Source organism: Squalius cephalus (assembly GCF_949319135.1).
Source record: "Squalius cephalus genome assembly, chromosome: 17".
Lineage (NCBI taxonomy): Eukaryota > Metazoa > Chordata > Actinopteri > Cypriniformes > Leuciscidae > Squalius > Squalius cephalus.
Window position 1 is genome coordinate 16,428,341 of NC_137138.1, and position 17,879 is coordinate 16,446,219.

A 17,879-nucleotide genomic window follows, 5' to 3' on the forward strand; every position below is an offset into this window, starting at 1 on the left:
CAATTTAACGCATCAACCATGAAATACTGTATCTGGCCTTCTGCAATAAGAGTTGAGTCAATTGAATGTTTAGAGACAATATAAGTTTAATTTTGAATTCAAGAAGAAGCCAGAAAGACAGACAGAAAGCCAGACAGACAGAAAGAAAGCCAGACAGACAGACAGACAACAAGCCAGACAGACAGACAGACAGACCGAACGCCAGACAGACAGAACACCAGACAGACAGAAAGCCAGACAGAACAACAGACAGACAGACAGAACACCAGACAGACAGAAAGCCAGACAGAACAACAGACAGACAGACAGAACACCAGACAGACAGAAAGCCAGACAGAACAACAGACAGACAGAAAGCCAGACAGAACAACAGACAGACAGAAAGCCAGACAGACAGACAGACAGACAGAAAGCCAGTCAGACAGACAAACAATATGACAAACAGACAGACAGAACGCCAGACAGACAGAACGTACGCCAGACAGACAGACCGCCAGACAGACAGAACACCAGACAGACAGAATGCCAGACAGACAGACAGAAAATACAGATGGAACAGACAGACAGACACAGACAGAACACCAGACAGACAGACAGATTGACATTTGGCCACAAAGCAGGAAGGTCCAATAACTAAAGTAGCTTGAGATAGAGGACCAGCGGGACATTGATCACCACCTTAAGTGGCAGAGAGGGAGAAGCCAGACCCTACAACCCACCCCACAACATAAACGACAGCTTATTGAAGCAGGTCATTATCTCACAGGGGGTGACAACATCCAGCCACCCAGCAGGAGCCTGCTTCCAGGCCCGGCAAAAGTCATGGAATTAAAGTAATAAATTCTAGCCTCTCCCTTCAATAGCGACTTTCTTGTTAAGCATGACAGAAAGAAAAAAAGAGAAAAAATGTGTTAAGAAAAAACACCTTCCTCAAATTTGGCAGCAATCATACCCCACTTTTAAACCCCTTCCCACCAAAGCCAAAAAGAGAGAGGAAGAGCTAGAAATAACTGCCTCTCCAGCAAAAAAAAGAAACAACAAACAAAAAAAAGAGAAATCGCTCTCTAGCAACTCCCACTTCCTCCCTCCTTCTCTTGAAGTTGCCACAGCGATGCCGAACCTGACATAATGGGTCCTTACACAACCGAGGCTCCCAACAAGTGGAGGAGAGGTGCCACGTGCCAAGGGCCCCGTTCCTTTTTCACTTCCCTTCTCTGAACGTATTGCACAACTGAAACTGGGATTCACTGTTTCCGAGGAGGACGCCGCGTCGATCAGTCTTGTTTGCATCGGCCGTGCACATGAATAAAATGAAGCGAGTGCAACCAGAGCCTTTTTTACGGGAGCTGCGGCAAACATCCAGCTTCAGATTACCCAGCAGTGGGGCCGTGCTGCCTTTGTTGATGAGTCCCTGAAGAGAGTGATACTAGAGCACAGCTGTAATGGAAAGACCTGTGAACAAGCACATTGTCTAATGCTATAAAGGTGGATTCTCATCACACACTCTGATCAGACGCCCCCCCCCCCTTGTCGCTTGGAAGCAGGAACATGAGTAGACAAATACAGCACAAACAAAAAAAATAAAAATACCCTTGCTGTTCGGTGAGCCTACACAAACGCGTTATATAAGACAGCACACTACGTAAAAAAAAGAGCTAAAAAAATCCATATAAAAAGGAAAAACAGTGCCGTCAGAACAATGAGTACAGACAGTGTGCTCTCCCTTTCCTTTAGCGGTAACGAGCTGTGCTGTACAGTTTTATTTACACTGTCCTCTTATCAGTCACAGAACAGTACGGAGACTGCCAATTGGAAAGGACAGCCAGGAACTGTGTGTTCCCTCACGACTAGATGTGTACCGCAGGCAGAGCAATTTTTTTTTTATCAACCAAGACAAAAATGCTGGGAGACTGCCAGATTCCCCTTTTAAAAATGCACACGTTCATGCAAGCATGCCGGCGTAGACGCATGGATGAGTATATTTGTATAGCGTTGTCAGGTGAGCCACTGGCTCTTAAAATTAAGCATTTCGGGGCCAACTGACTTTTTTAGTTGCCAAAGTACAGAATCGCTTGATATGGATGGTTGTTCAGAAGCGCTGTTGTTTATCAAAATCTATTGCAGGGATTGAGTGTTTACATGTACCTATATGCACACACAGACACACACACACACACACACCAAAAAACATTGTTAGATCAGCTGGTATTTGTAAAAGCATTGCAGGAGACAAGTACTAGTGTATACATTTTTTTTTTAAACTGATGAACAAAGTCTAATATTTTATTGCAAATTTTATTGTAACAAATTTGATGAATTTTATGTTTTATGTTATGTTTAGTCTTATGTTCAGTCTGACAAATCTAATTGTACACATAACAGTAATGGCTCTGTGTTCATTTTCAATCAGACATAATTGAAAAATGGTTCACAGTTCAGTAAAGGAGTCCGTTGAGAACTCAGTAAAGGCTCTGAACGATTCACAGAGCAAATGAGTCTGATTCAAACCACTAACTTCATTGGAAGTATGTTTAATGAATTGTTTAAATTGAATCATTAAAAATAACCATTCATAAGTCATTGTGTGTTGCACTGGACCAAAGCTTTGATGCCTTGTTATTTGCAAACAAAAGACACTTTAAAATGTGATTAACTAGGGTCATCTCACGTGACGATATCTGACGAAATTACATATAGATGCACTGATTTTCACTAACAGATCTAGATTTTCCCTTTTTTTCTGTAACCGTTTACACAGACACACAGCTCGAGAAATAGAGCAGCACAGATTTAATTTCCAGATACTATACAGTAGATTACGCTCAGAAAATGAAGAGAAGTCAGCTGGTTAATATTTATATAGCCTTCACAGAGAACAGAAAGAATAGCAAAGGAGATAAACACTGAGGATATCTAGGCTTCTTCTGATAGCTTCACGGTCTGGTGCGCAGACAGAGGACGTCTCGGGACAGACCAAAGCAGACAAATATTGACTTGACTTGTGACACACTTTCACATCAAAGACGCTTCTAAATTTATCTGCTCAAAATGAGCACAGTGTTGCACATTCATTCACTTGTTTTTTAGCCTGCATTAAAGCTCTTAATCCATTTTGCCAGTAGACCAATTTATCTGGCCGGCAGGTCACACTCAGTCCAGCTCGTTTCTCTCGCTCAATGTACAACACAGTCATTTCAGCTGTCTAGCCCCAGATATACTCAGGGCATTTCAGTTCACAAAGATGCACATACACATACAAGCTGGAGACCTATTAGTAACATGCAGACGGATGCCTATGCAGTGTGTGGGACTCTTGAACACATGCCGTCCAATCCACATGCAGAAACAAAACAAATATCAGCAACAGGATAATGCCTGTGTATGACCCTGGTGTGCAGCAGGCTAACCCTTCCACTGCAACAAAAGGTGAAAGGTTCCACGTGTTTTCCTCTTCCTTTCTCGCCTCTATTTTTTTTTCTTCAGGCCATGTTCCCTTAAATTATGACTCTGGGCAGCTTTCCCAATGGTATAGTTAGAGGACAAAGGGCTTTTAGAAGTGGAGGAAACAGGAGCTGGGCTGGGGAGGAACCTGTAGGGTTAGCCTGGTGTGAAGTGGCAGGAAATGAGTGGAGCCTCTAGCATCTCACCATGATTTGCCTCTATTTAAACTGCCACCAAAACTGAGGTGGGATTCTCAGAATTGCTGCCAACTGCATTGATGCCAGCACATATACAAGGTGTTGTTGGCAAGTATACAGTACATGATATGGAGTCAAGTCCAAGCCTGGTTATTAATTACTTTGGAAACACTTTAAAAATAAGGTTTAAAGGTACAATATGGAATAATTTTTTGCCGCTAGTGGGCGCTACATTCCAAACAACAACAACGGCATAGCTTGATGACGATGTGAAGGAGCGTGGAATGATGGGAACTGTCGTTTTCAACTCCACCGTGGATGTAAATCAGTCAGACGGGAATCGAAAAATCATGTTCATGGATGAGGCTAAGTTCTATGTTTATAATGACATGCTTTTTGTGGCGAGGGGGGCGTGGTTCAGCGCGGTCTGTAATGGGAGAGAGAAGAGACGAGCGGGACGCAAGTAGGTCAAGTGCAAATGACGAACACCTGTGTCTTATTGCTGTGATCCGCGTGGAGAGACCGCTTATAAGCCGCGCTGGAACGAGAGAGAGACTTGGACGCAGAGAAAGAAAACCGGTGGATCCGAGCTCTCATTTTTGAACTGTTTTGTGCCGTCGCGGTTGCCACGGTGAATGCGCGTTGTGCACGACTTTTGTTTGTTTTGCTTTATTTTAATAAAGTACGAGTCCCAGTCACGCCGACCCCTGTCTTCTTCCTTCCTGACTCTTGAACCTCATCACACTTTTGTTTCATTCAAATGAATTAACCGCAAGAAAAGTAATGTTTAATACTAAATTGGTTGTCATAGATGTTACTGTATGTCGAATTCATTGTTGTGATAACGCGGCGCAGTTTTACGTGTTCTAAACAATTGTTGTAAAAGTACATTCGAACATACCCACATCATTTGCCAAAATATTGATTAATCTTTATGTATAACACATGCTATATTTATTTACATGGCCATAAACACCAGACGTGATAAACAATGTCAATAAACTAAACACAAACCTAAAGCAATAATACTTCCCTTACATAAACATAACTATTACCGAATGCTACATTTGGAAAATATAAAATTAAGCATGCTTTGTCGACAGAACCAGCTGCAATCGGTAAAGAATAATTGTGTTCCATAACGACTGCAAGAAACAAGCTAACGTGTGTTGCTTGATAGACGCTACAACTACAACTTCCGCATTTGTCCAGGACTCCACGCAGTACAAGCGAAAACCAAGGGTAACGCGGATATGACGCAATTGACTGGCGACTCCCAGCTCCCCCCTGCTCTAACGCCCCGTTTCCTTGGTTAAAATAGCAGTTTTCTTACGAATTAAAAATAGTTGGAAACATTTTGGATATTGTAAGTAATCAACTTAACAAAATATATAACACTGGCCTTGAGATTATGGGATATTTTAATGCAAAATTCTTAGATATTGTACCTTTAATTCGTTAACATTCTGTCATTAATTACTCACCCTCATGTTGTTCCAAACCCGTATGCCATTCGTTCATCTTCACAACACAAATGAAGATATTTTTGATGAAATCCAAGAGCTTTCTTACCCCTCCATAGATTGCAACATTATTACCACTTTCAAAGCTCAGAAAGGTAGTAAACACATCGTTAAAATAGTCCACGTGACTACAGTGGTTCAATTGTAGAAACCGGAAGCGCTGCACTGTGTTTACTAAGTGAACAGCATCAGAGACTGACACGGACGAGAAGAAATTGTTGTTGAATAAAGTCGGACACGCCCTAAGTGAAGTTGCGCCAGGCGTTCATCAAAAATATCTTAATTTGTGTTCGGAAGATGAACGAAGGTCTTGTGGGTTTGGAACGAAATGTGGGCGAGTAATTAATGAAAGAAATTTCATTTTTGGGTGAACTAAACCTTTAATGCATTTGGTATCATGAGCTAATAATGAAGAACAATTTTATAGTACCGATTAATCTAGTTTGATGTTAATTCCACATTACACTACCGTTTAAACATTTTGGGTCGGTAATATTTTTTAGTGTTTTTGAAAGAAGTGTCTCCAAGGTCACCAAGGCTGCACTTATTTGATAAAAAAATACAATAAAAACTGTAATATAGTTAAAAACGAATACAATTTAAAATAACTGTTTTCCATTTTAATACCTTTTTCATGTGGAAACTGTGATAACTAAGGATTCTTTGATGAATAGAAAGTCCAAAAGAACAGCATTTATTAGGGGTCAAGCACTGAAAGTGCGTAGGCACCTCTTGAAATTGTTAGCGTTCTTATTCTTCTTCTTCCGTATGGCAGTCTATGGCAGCCCATAGAACCGCTTGCGGGAAAGTTATGAAATTTGGCACACTGATAGAGGACAGTCTGAAAAGTCACCAGAGCAAATTTGGAGTCTCCAAATCCCTCCAAATCACTCAATCCCTCTAGCGCCACCAACTGTCCAAAGCTTCACTCATGTTTATGCTAATAACTTTTGAACCATAAAGGCTAAAAACAAAAAGCTTGTTTCCTCTAATTCCTTGGCTAAAGACAATTCGTTTACAACCTATACGTCATTTTTCGTCATGAAAATCTATCCGCCATTTTGAATTTTTTGAAAAACCTACTTTTTTCGAAAAATTACTTTTTTCCTAATTTTCACGAAAATGTAACCAGATCATCTTCAGACAATGCCGACAAAAAATTATGCATTTCAAGTTGCTCCTTGCTGCAGTTGGTCTGACACTCCCAGCCATGTTGGCATGTCTTATCGTCTTCTTGCGCTTTGGCCCCGATAATTGCTGCTTGCAGCTATATTTTGAAATAGTAATCATTTGTAACATTACACATCTTTATTGTCCTTTTTGATTAATTTGTTGCATCCTTGCTGAATAAAAGTATGAATTTCTATAAAAAACACTCACTGCAAACTTTTAAAACAGTATTGCATAATACATTAACATTTCTCATTGTATATTTAACCAACAAATACTATAACCATTAACAATGAAAAATTTTATATTTATATTTACTATTACTATAATAAAATGATTTACTATTTTACTATATTATACTATTTACTATAATATTATAACATTTATCTAGATTAATGATGTAAAATTTGTTTATTTTCAGTTCATGACATCTATTGCATTAACTAATTCATCAAACCTTATCATAAATTGCTATTACATCATGTATTCAGGAACCGAGAACACTTCCCATAAATCCTGATGTACTTGTTACATTATAAGAAGAATGGCATCTACGCTAATTTTAGTGTTTTTGTTTATCTCGAGGTTTTCCTGCAGCCTGCCGGATCCAGGCTGTATCCAGATCTGCTGAAGGACCTGCGCCTGGACCCGATGTCATAGCGGGGTGCTAAAGTGCCAACTAGTTTCTCCTTATGGAGGATCCCTTTACTACTCTACAGATAAAGCGTTGTCGGGAAAATTCGGTTCGCGTATCTACCCCGAAGTGATTCAATTCTGTATCAAAATGTTAAGGCCAGGCAAGTAGTTATTTAAGGCTTGGTTTGTAGGGAATTACACATATATTCAAACGCGCATACCAATAGACTGAACTCATAATACGCATGTGCACGCCATCAGCGTTCTCACAGGTTTCGCGTTAAAGTCTGTGTAGAGTTTCCTGTTAAAACAGTGTTGTATTAGCGGCCCCCTAAGTTAATAACTAATGATCGTTGCGACCGAAATGAATCAATCAAATTAACTTTAGCTGGAAAATAACTTTATTCAAGAACTGCTATAAACCCAAAACAATCTCTGTTACTTTAAACTATCCTTGTATCTCTGTAAAGCCGATTTGGAACAATCTACATAGTTAAAAGCGCTATATAAATGAAGATGACTTGACTTGACTATACAACAACTAACCAAGCATATTATAAAGGTAAAGAGTAGGGATGGGTCATGATAGATGACTAGGTCATACGCATGGAGACAGACATATCTGGCTGTTTTTAAGCATCTCGTGCCATGAAAGTTGCATGTTTTAAAACTGCATTACTCAACTAAATGTTCATGCAACCCAGAGACAAGTCAATTTTGAAAATCTGTAAATGTGAAAGAAGTAAATAATAAAAAAGGTGTTACATAAAAAGTTAGCATGCACACCGAGAAAGAAAGGACAAGAAATGATCTGCCTTTGCTCTGCTGCCTGATCAATACCTGTGAGGTTGGCTGAAAACAGAGCGATACCTCCAGCCCTATTTTATTTATCACAGGAGAACCTGAGAGCCTGACCATGCGGTGAACCCTTTCCCCAAACGACCACCGAAACTTCAACCAACCGCTGGATGCGACAATTGAGCCGTCTTTACAGTGCTGTAAATGCCTTTACTGCTGCGCGCAGAGCAGTGGGAGGCCGGTTCTGCTCTTTCCTTATTTGCCTTTCATGAGCAGGGAGGGTGAATCCAGGTCCTGAAATATAATTGGATGGGTCCATATCAATTTAACAGTGGTTTTTAAACTGTGGTCCATGGACCACTAGTAGAATTCCTAGAGGTTCATGAGTAGATTGACTAAACTAAAATAAACTAACTAAATGCATTTAGTGGGTTAATTATCAATTTTATGTAAAGGTCAATCATGTGAAAAATTGACACCCACTGATGTCAAGTGAAAAGTGAAATAGAGAGTGAATGCATGTAAAGTGAAAAGTGAAATAGAGAGTGAATGTGTCTCAAGGCAGATACGAAAGCAGATATGAAATCAAATTGGGAAAAAAAAAAATCCTAGGCCTTATTTTAAATTCTGGTTTGAGTACTTAAAGCGGTCCTGAGCTGTGACAGCGATGTGAGAAATGCTAACTAGTAACTGGCAAAGTGCTAGCACAGTAAAATGAGTGGTACAGAAGTGCTAGGCAGTCAGTGTCAGGCTGCACATAGTTAACAGAGCCCATGTATGCTCCACAGGTCAATAACCTGTAAAGATTTAACATTTAGTGCCCATTATTTCCTGCTTTCAAGTCACACATTGTCAAAGGCACTCTCTAGTTTATTAAGGTCCAGGTCAGGAGTGTGGAGGAGGGGCGACAGGCTACACAACGACCTATGGGACAGCAACTAGAATGCAACCACATAGTACAGGTCATTTTTAAACCATTCCACACTTAACAGCATGCAAGAGGTGTTACGTTTTCCAAAAACACACACACAAAAAAATCTACTTTTCAAAAGAACAGCAATTAAGGCGGCACGTTTGAGTGACTCCAACATGGACCAAAAGGAACAACCGCACGGAACGCGGTGCACATAAGAAATCCAACAGAAAAAAACAAAAGGAAAAGCAAACAGTGAGTTTAACAGCTCTCAGGGACAGTCATTTACATTTGTTTATCACTTGATTTAAATGGATTCGTCTACGAAGAAAAAGTTAATCAGCTTCAGATTCAAGACTGGAAAACAATCCAATTGCAAACTTTGTGGCGTATTTTGTTTCATGAATAAACGACCATTAGCTCAGCATGCCAAATGACACCAGCTGGCCCTGATTTCTCTTTCCATTATGTCACAAGATTTTTAATAATTTTAAGACAGCAGGAACCATCCTTGATTTAAAAAAAAAATAAAGGGGAAGAGAAAGAGGGTGATGGCAGAAGAAAAAAGAGGAAAAAGTTACTTCCATAAACTTCTTTTCTACACAAACGTCAACTGCGCGACACCCCCTTTAACTTCCTCACTAAAACCTTTTACAACGTCCTCACACTCGTTCCAGATCCACTGACTTCCTCTTCATCTTCTTTCGCTCTGCATCTGCACATTCAATTTCTGTACAATCACAGTTACAATCTGCATTGACTAAACAGGATATTGATATAGCTACTAGCTGCAAACCTTCTGTTTTTTTTAACAAGCTCCTATTGGAAGCACTTCAAGCACCATTACAAGTTATATAATATGATACTTTTCCAGAGAACCTTTTTTTTTTTTTTTTTTTTACAATAGCCCCACAGTGTCTCAGAAGGTTTCGCCCTGTCAGTAGATGCCCATTAAACATTAATTACTCGTGTCGCCGCAGACAGTTTCAAAGTGCCTGAGATAGAGGTGTTTTTCTTCAGCGCTGAAATTGTTTGGACGGCCCGGGATTAGTATTCTGATCCACAGACGTGTTTGCAACAGTAATAACACAATATCCACGGCTGCTTTTCATGTTGAACCTCCCAGTGGAATGGATAGCATAAAAGCAACCCTTGTGTGTCCTGGCTACTTCCAGATGGGACTGCTTTTATCTTTTTTTTTTCTTTTACATGAAAGCGCCGTCGGCAGATCTTTGCTTAGCGTCTGATTCACTCTTCAGCCAAAATATGAAAGTTTCAAAGAGCATTTCATAAGGGAGCTCTTCCATAAATGGGATTCATAGCTTTTTAATCTGTGCTAAGAAATTGATCTAAAAGTTTCCCAAAGCAATCGACCGAGCTAACGCAACACGATGAAAAAACGTGCCTTGGAGAGTATTTACTTTTATTGCTATTACGCAGAAAACAAATCATATTTCATCCAGCATACATCTACTTGCAATGATGCTCTCTATGTTGTACTGACCCACAAATATACAGAGGAATAACAGGATTTTCTTAGGTGACTTAGACAGTTCGGCTCATAAGACCTTTTTTTGTTCGTGCTAAGGGGGCGGAGAAGATGTCATTAGACGTCAAAGCATTCAAAAATAAAAACCTCACTGCTGCCACATTTACTCAAAGAAAATATGGAAACATGCTGTACACGTCTATACACGGAGGATATAAGATGTAAGGGTCTCGAATAAGAAGCCCCCCGGGGGGAGAGAGAGAAGGGCAGGCGGTAACCGATGTGTTTGAATGGGATAAGCAGAATTCAGGCATTTATCACACAAGAGCACACACTCTGTCTTCATGGCCTCAGCCGAGATAAAGGCCAGGTGAGGCATCGGTGGGTGGCGGCACTGAAGGGTTTCGACAGTACTGTGCGCGCGCATGGCTTTGAATGTGTGTTTCACGCTAGAGGGCCCCTCTTAACCTGCAGCAGTGTGTACGAAGCCTCTGCCGTAGAGGTGTGCCCGCTCGCTTCACTCAAACTCAATTGGACTGGCACAGAGCGTGCCAACACATTCCACCATTCATTTAAACTCTAGCAGCAGATGACCCTCTTAATCTTAATCTAAAACAACGTCACGGAGGAGGTGCCGTTAATGTCCTCACATCTACGAGATTTCGCTCTTTAATGACACTTAGTAAATAACTTTATCCACGAATAAAAACATCCAATTTAGAGACTTAAAATCGAATGTACGCCTGCAGCTTCCACTCTTAAAAGCGATTTCACCCAAAAATAATTTATTCACCCTCATGTCATTCTGAACCTATATGACTGATTCTTCTGTAGCACATAAAAGAAAATATTTTGAAAAATGTCTCTTTTTTTTTTCTTCATTCAATGAATGTCAACGGGGTCCACTATTGTTTTGGACCCCATTGACTTTTTGTGTAGACAAAAACAGTTAAAACATTCTTCACAATATCATTTGTTCTCAGGAGAAGAAAGAAAAGTCATACAGATCAATTCTAGGGTGAACTATCCCTTTAATATTGTAAAAAGACTCTTAGAATGTCTACTAAAGCAGTGACATGAGTTTTGATGAATGGTTCATGAATGGGTGCACTGTCCGACTGCTCGGCACTCGATATGGAGCATGATGGTGGGAACTGTCCGAATATGATCTGAATGCAAAGTGGACAGTGATATGATAAATCCACAAAGGATGTCCTGTCTGCTCAGTGGCCCATCAGGCCTGGCAGAGCGGGTCCGGCCTCAACGATGAAAGAAAAAAACAAAAACAAATCCATACTGGCCACAGGCTCCTCTCCAATCTATTTTCTGCTCAGCTGGTTTTAAATGAAGTTATTATGACTCATTAAAATGCCCGCAAGCTTGTGGAAGTCGGCCAATTACAATTTAAATTTAGCCTCCCCTTACAACCCCCCCCCCTTCCAGAAGCCCCCTCCCCCCCTCCCTTTCCAGCAGCCCCCTCCAACACACTACCAGCAACAACACACCACAGCATTTTAACCACTGGCTCACAGCTGCAATCAAAGCCTTGATCTTTGAACACAAACAAACCCAATAAACAAACAAATCATCATTTTTTCCAGGGACTCTGCCAGTGCTGGAAATCTTGTGGTGGAATTCCAGCTCTTTTACCAAACTGGTTTAAATCAGCATGACCTAAAATGCCCGCAAACCAAGCTTGACTGATGTGTGCGCTTAGATCTGCAGGACCTGCAGAGTGGTATCACTCTGATGTTGATTAATTATTAGCCATTGTTGTGAATGAGTGATGAAATCTTGATTAGGTCAAGCCATTCCCTCATATGTATGTCAACAAAGCCGAGTTATCAGTGAGGTGAAAGCACTTGCGCCATAAAGATTTACCATGATGTAAACAGATATAAAACTGAGATACGGCTAAAAACAGCTTTCTAGATTGGACTGCGTCCAATGTTTGTTAGTGCCGTAAAACGATAAATGGGCCTTTCGGTCAGACACCATTAAGAACCCGGTCCACAATGTGTACAAATTTGACTGCAATATCCTTAAAATGATAACCATAATACAATAAAAAATAAATAAAAATAAAAAGTAATTTAACACAAATTTAAAATTAAATAAATAAATAAATAAATAAATAAATAAATAAATAAATAAATAAATAAATAAATAAATAAATAAATAAATACTGGTCATATTAACCAGTATTTATTTATTTAAGGTTACTCGAAGGGGTCAAAAATGTTAAGCTCTATCAGCTTACAAAATTAAATTATAGATAAATAAATACTGCTTATATTAACCAGTATTTATTTATTTAAGGTTACTCAAAGGGGTAAAATTTTTAATTAAAACATTAATATTAATAATAAAAAAATCTAAGTATAAAATACACAAATATAGATAAATACATATAATAATATGAAGGTGTCACATCAAATGCATTATGCCAGTCAATTTATGTGTTGCCTTCCCACCAATATCCCAACATTCCCCAATCATGGAATAGTGGCTTCATTTCAATTCACAGCCACCCATCCATTCCAATGGCAGCACACAGGAACTAAATGCATTCCTTGCTGTAGTTCTTGTGCGCGCGCATATTGCATGTTTGCGTGTTGTGTGTGTTTTGCTGTACCGCTCTCATTTCCAGCAGAACAAATTAATCTGTGCCCTTCCAGCTACGCTCCCTTTTTGACAGAGGCTGCTCAGAGGAGAGAAATGATGAAGCAAATCCAAAATTCAATCGCCTCTGTTCTGTTTTAGAAGGCACACGGTGTACTGTACAGCCCATAAAACTCCCAAACAGCCTCCAGACGCTGCTGCAATCACCCTCCATCAAAACACTTTGTCTCGCATACAAAAATAAGACCCGGCATTGAGCTGAATACCAAATCAGCCCATTAGAGCACAGGGGCACTTGCTACTTAGCAACCAAAGGGATTTAAAGCTGCAATACCCGACAACAAAGGACTAAGATCAGGATCTTTTACAGGGTATTATAGCTGGTGTGAGCTTATTCCATGTTTTAATCGAAAAATGTTAACAAGATGATGGCTGCAATGAAAAGAGGCAGAGGAATGAAACAAATACCAAACACCCTTAAAAATGGAAGCATCATATATATATAAATATATAAAAAATAAAAAAATAAAAATAAAAAAAACATCGGGATTTTTCTTCATTTGTCCAGGGAAAGGCCGATTTCAGAATTATGTGTATTTCAATAATAACCAATGCAGGACCAAAATGTTCCATTACTCTTGAGAGTAACAAATTAAACTACTAAATGCATTGTAATATCAAAGTTGGCCTTCAATTAGATATTTCTTTAATAGTAAAATATTTATAAAAATATAATATATTCTATAATTTAATATAATGTTTTTTATTTAGATTAGGAGGATGATATTAATTTTCATTAAGGGATATACTCTGGATTTCCACTATATTAATTATAATTATATATATATATATATTTGGGATGCACCGATATGAACATTTTGGCTGATACGATAACCGATAATTAATTTTATTTGAAAGCCGATAACCGATATATGTGACCCTGGACCACAAAACCAGTCACATAAAAAATCATATAAAAGCTGAATAAATAAGCTTTCCATTGATGTGGGCGCAGAAAAATCAAAACATTGAGAAAAATCACCTTTAAAGTTGTCCATTTATGTTCACGTTTGTGCTGCATTACTCACAAAAATAAGTGTTTTATATATTTACGGTAGGAAATTTACAAAATATCCTCACGGAACATGATCTTTACTTAATATCCTAATGATTTTAGTCATAAAAGTCAAATCTATATTTTTGTTATTTTTTATTTTTTCTATACATCTATGGGATATACATAAGGGACAAATATGTAACAAACATATTAATGTTTAACAAATATAATAATGTTCCTGAATTAAAACATTAACCACAGACATTAAAACAGACATTAACATTTAGCATGTCTGGCCCATCAGAGGAAGAGAAAAAAAAATGGCCTTACAGCTCACCCCTGGGCATCATGGGAATAAACTCTTGTCAGCTTTTTGATGGGATGTAAACTTGTCAAACGATTACTGAGCCATTACCTCCCTGTGTAATCATTTCTCCTGGACCTTATAACAGAGGATTTATGTGGCACATAATTCAAACGCTGTTTTAAATGGGGATTTAATGTACATCAACAGGTCAGGGAAAGTATTATGGGTTTAAACCACCAGAGAGAACTTAGGGCACACTGCCAAACAGAAGCTCAGGCCATTTATCCATGCAGCCCGTCTTCCCCTGACTATTGCACATGAGGGAGGGAGGGACAGGAGGAGGGTGAGACGGGGGCTTTATCAGCTGCTGTGAAGAATTTACATGAGAGCGCTGAGCACCGGGGCATTCTCCCCCTTTCCCCCCACTCTTTATTTAGAGCCCTTTCTTCCATCCCACCCCTCCTCCTGTCCCATTTGCAGTCTCTCTATTTTGGAATATGTGGCTTGGAAAGCAGTCAAGTTTCATTAATTTCTAGTTTGGGTACAGTATGTTCCTGGACTCACATCTGCGAGCGATCATAAACGCTCTGGAATGTTGGCAGAACATCCAGACCTGCCGGCAGCTGATGATGTCATCACTGTGAGGGAAGAGCTGGCGAGAGGCCAGACTGTGGGAGCCCGGCGTTCTCTGACACAGAGAGAGAGAGAGAGAGAGAGAGAGAGAGAGAGAGAGAGAGAGAGAGAGAGAGAGAGAGAGAGAGAGAGAGAGAGAGAGAGAGAGAGGAGAGGAGAGGAGAGGAGAGGAGAGAGAGAGAGAGAGAGAGAGAGAGAGAGAGAGAGAGAGAGAGAGAGAGAGAGAGAGAGAGAGAGAGAGAGAGAGAGAGAGATGCTCTGTCTTCTCTTTTCCTCTTCCTTCATGCCTCACATTTTTCAGTACTCTATTCATCCGCCTAATGCAGTGGTTCTCAACTGGAGGGTAACAAAGATGGCTCACAGGTCTGTTTTGACAGGGTCACGGACAAGAGAGAAAGACCAGTGTTAAACAAATAATAACATGAAAAAAATTAATCTACCTGTCACTTGGTCAAAGTTTATGGCCAAGTTGTATAACATGGCCTCATCCTTAAAAACCATAAACACAATGAAAGCAAGTAACAAAAAATATAATCCCAGAAGACATTTAAACACTTGCAATGATGATGGTATGTGTAGACCACAATGATTTTTGTGTGGTGAACTATTTGCTACAGTATAGAGATGAGGCATTATGTGGCACATAATTCAACAGGACCTAGCAGTAGTACAGTAATAATAATAATAATAATAATAATAATAATAATGTTATTGTTATATAAAATAAATTATGATAGTGCTAAAATAATAATGTTGTAAATATATAAAATATAAATAAATAAAAAAATAATGTTTTTTTATTGTATTATATAAAGTAACAAATATATAAATCAATTTAACAAAATAATATTTGAAATAAAATATTTTATTTTATGGTATAAAATATTATAATTAAAAAAATGTATTTTTTATTTTTATTGCTGCTGTTATATTAATGCAATACTGAGTTGGGTCACCACTTAATGTCAAAACTTTAAGAAAACTGAGAGCCACTGCTCATATTACACACAAGGCAAATGTTGGCATACTATGACTTCAGATTATGCTAGTGTGAGAAATGAAAGCAGCTCAGGAAAATTTATTTTTCTCACCTTGAAGAGCGAGGACACAGATCTGAGAACTGCTCCTGTGCTTAAACGAAGTGTCAACACATGCAGCTGAGGACATGAACCAGGAAACCAATGTGAAATGGGCAGACAAAAGCTCCTACACAACGAAGATAATAGCTCGGCAACAATGGAGCTAAACAACAGCCTGTGGGCCAAGTAACAGCCATAATTGAAACGGCTAATTCGCTGTCATCAAAAGAAAGAAAAGCCCATGTGCTTGCAAGTCAACTTGTAAGCAACAGCTGATAGATCACAAAAGCCAGGAAACCGATTCCGGTTTCTTCTAAATGACTATGTTACGGAAGAGTTACAAACTCTTTTTCAAACTACTTTTATAAAAAAAAAAAACAGACATATTGGCATTTATGTGTGATTGCAATGGCAAAGGCGCACGCCGAGCTGCTGTATAGTGTACAAGGGGTCTTGCTGTGTTAGACCTGTCTCAGTCTACTGAGCTAATGAAGTCAAGTGAGGTCCACAAGCTGGGCCCTCTGGAGAATAACACACAGACTTAATCAGCCTGGACCAGGCACTTCGGCTTGCTAATGAGAGTGTTCACACAGTCCCCAAGTGTACCCGTACATGTATGCATGTGTGTGGACAGTTCAATTCACTAAGTTTTGCCCAAAGAAGTAGGTAGAAAAGAATGAGCCTGCCTTTTATCCATGTTATCTGCCACAAGTTACTTCACCTCAAGTTGTCGACCTTTTGTCTAAAAAACTACAAAAGCTATAGACGATTATAGCATCAGATAAAAAAAGAAAAAAAAAAAAAATTACAATAAATGCTGAATTTCTTACGCTGAAGAAGGTAGACAAATTAGCCAACATGGACAAGTTGACCATTAAAAATACATTTCTAAATATATATTTAAATATATAAAAACACACAGTACATACAAATATATTTTAAGAATATAAAAAGGCATTTAAATTAGCATTTCTATTAAATGTTATATTAATACAATAGTTGTTTGACCTCTAACAACCACAGCCAGTAATAAAAAAAAAGTAAAGAAAAAAATAATAATTATGATAAATTCCGAACAGCTTGAAGCTAGACAAATTAGTTATGGAAAACCCTTAGAAAAAAACAAAACAATGAAAAGACATTGTAATAATTACGTAAAAATATATTGAAAATATGAATAAAATACACAATATATAAAACACATATTTAAAAAAAGAATTACGCTATATTAATACAATAGTTGTTGACCTCTAATAGCTACATTCTGTTATAGCTGCAGATTAAAAAAAATATTTAAAAGTTTAAAAAAAATATGGCAGATTTATGCCAAACAGCCTATGTTGATCTGTAATCCCAGCGAAAAGCTTTGCCTCCCCAAAAATGGATCAAAATATGTCCCTTGGCTAGCCTACCCAGACCACGCTCTGCACTCTTTGAAGTCACAAGGGAAGCTCACATAACACTAATAGCCTAGTCGTGCTCCAAATGGCTGAGTCACTTTTTTCCCCCTTTTTTTTTTTGCTTCAATGCTGTGCTGCCTCACTACCCAGCAGCTCCCAGACCATGTTGACCTTAAACCAGAGAAAAAACACACACACACACTTTTCCATTATCAGCCTCTCACCGCAGTGCACTTCCACCCAAACGCCAGGACGTGAGGCCTCACAAGCCCCTGAAAAAACAAAAAACAAAACAGCCACCACAACCACTGCCGTCAGACAATAATTTGAAAAAAGACAACACAGGAAAGAAAAAAAAAAAAAAAACTGGCGCAAGATTCACTGTACATACTGTACCCTGGGCTGTGGCAGGCGGCCCAGACTGGCGCCCTGCCAAGTCCACAATAAAACAAACAGAGACGGCGTGCACCAACAGAGAGGAGCGAGGGGTGTGTGTGTGTGTGACTGAAATGGTACACCACAATACACACGACATACCTAATCCCATTCTTCAGCACCTTCTCCTGAAGATGAGAGAGCGGAGGAGGTGGAGGGCAAAGCCACTTGCTTAGTGT

General features: G+C 39.1%; 1 protein-coding gene across 3 annotated transcripts in view; it reads right to left on the reverse strand.

Moving 5' to 3' along the window:
• The window catches only part of zbtb16a (zinc finger and BTB domain containing 16a), a 112,886-nt gene that overhangs the window by 45,201 nt on the left and 49,806 nt on the right, over positions 1-17,879 (reverse strand). The gene's annotated exons all lie outside the window — the stretch shown is intronic.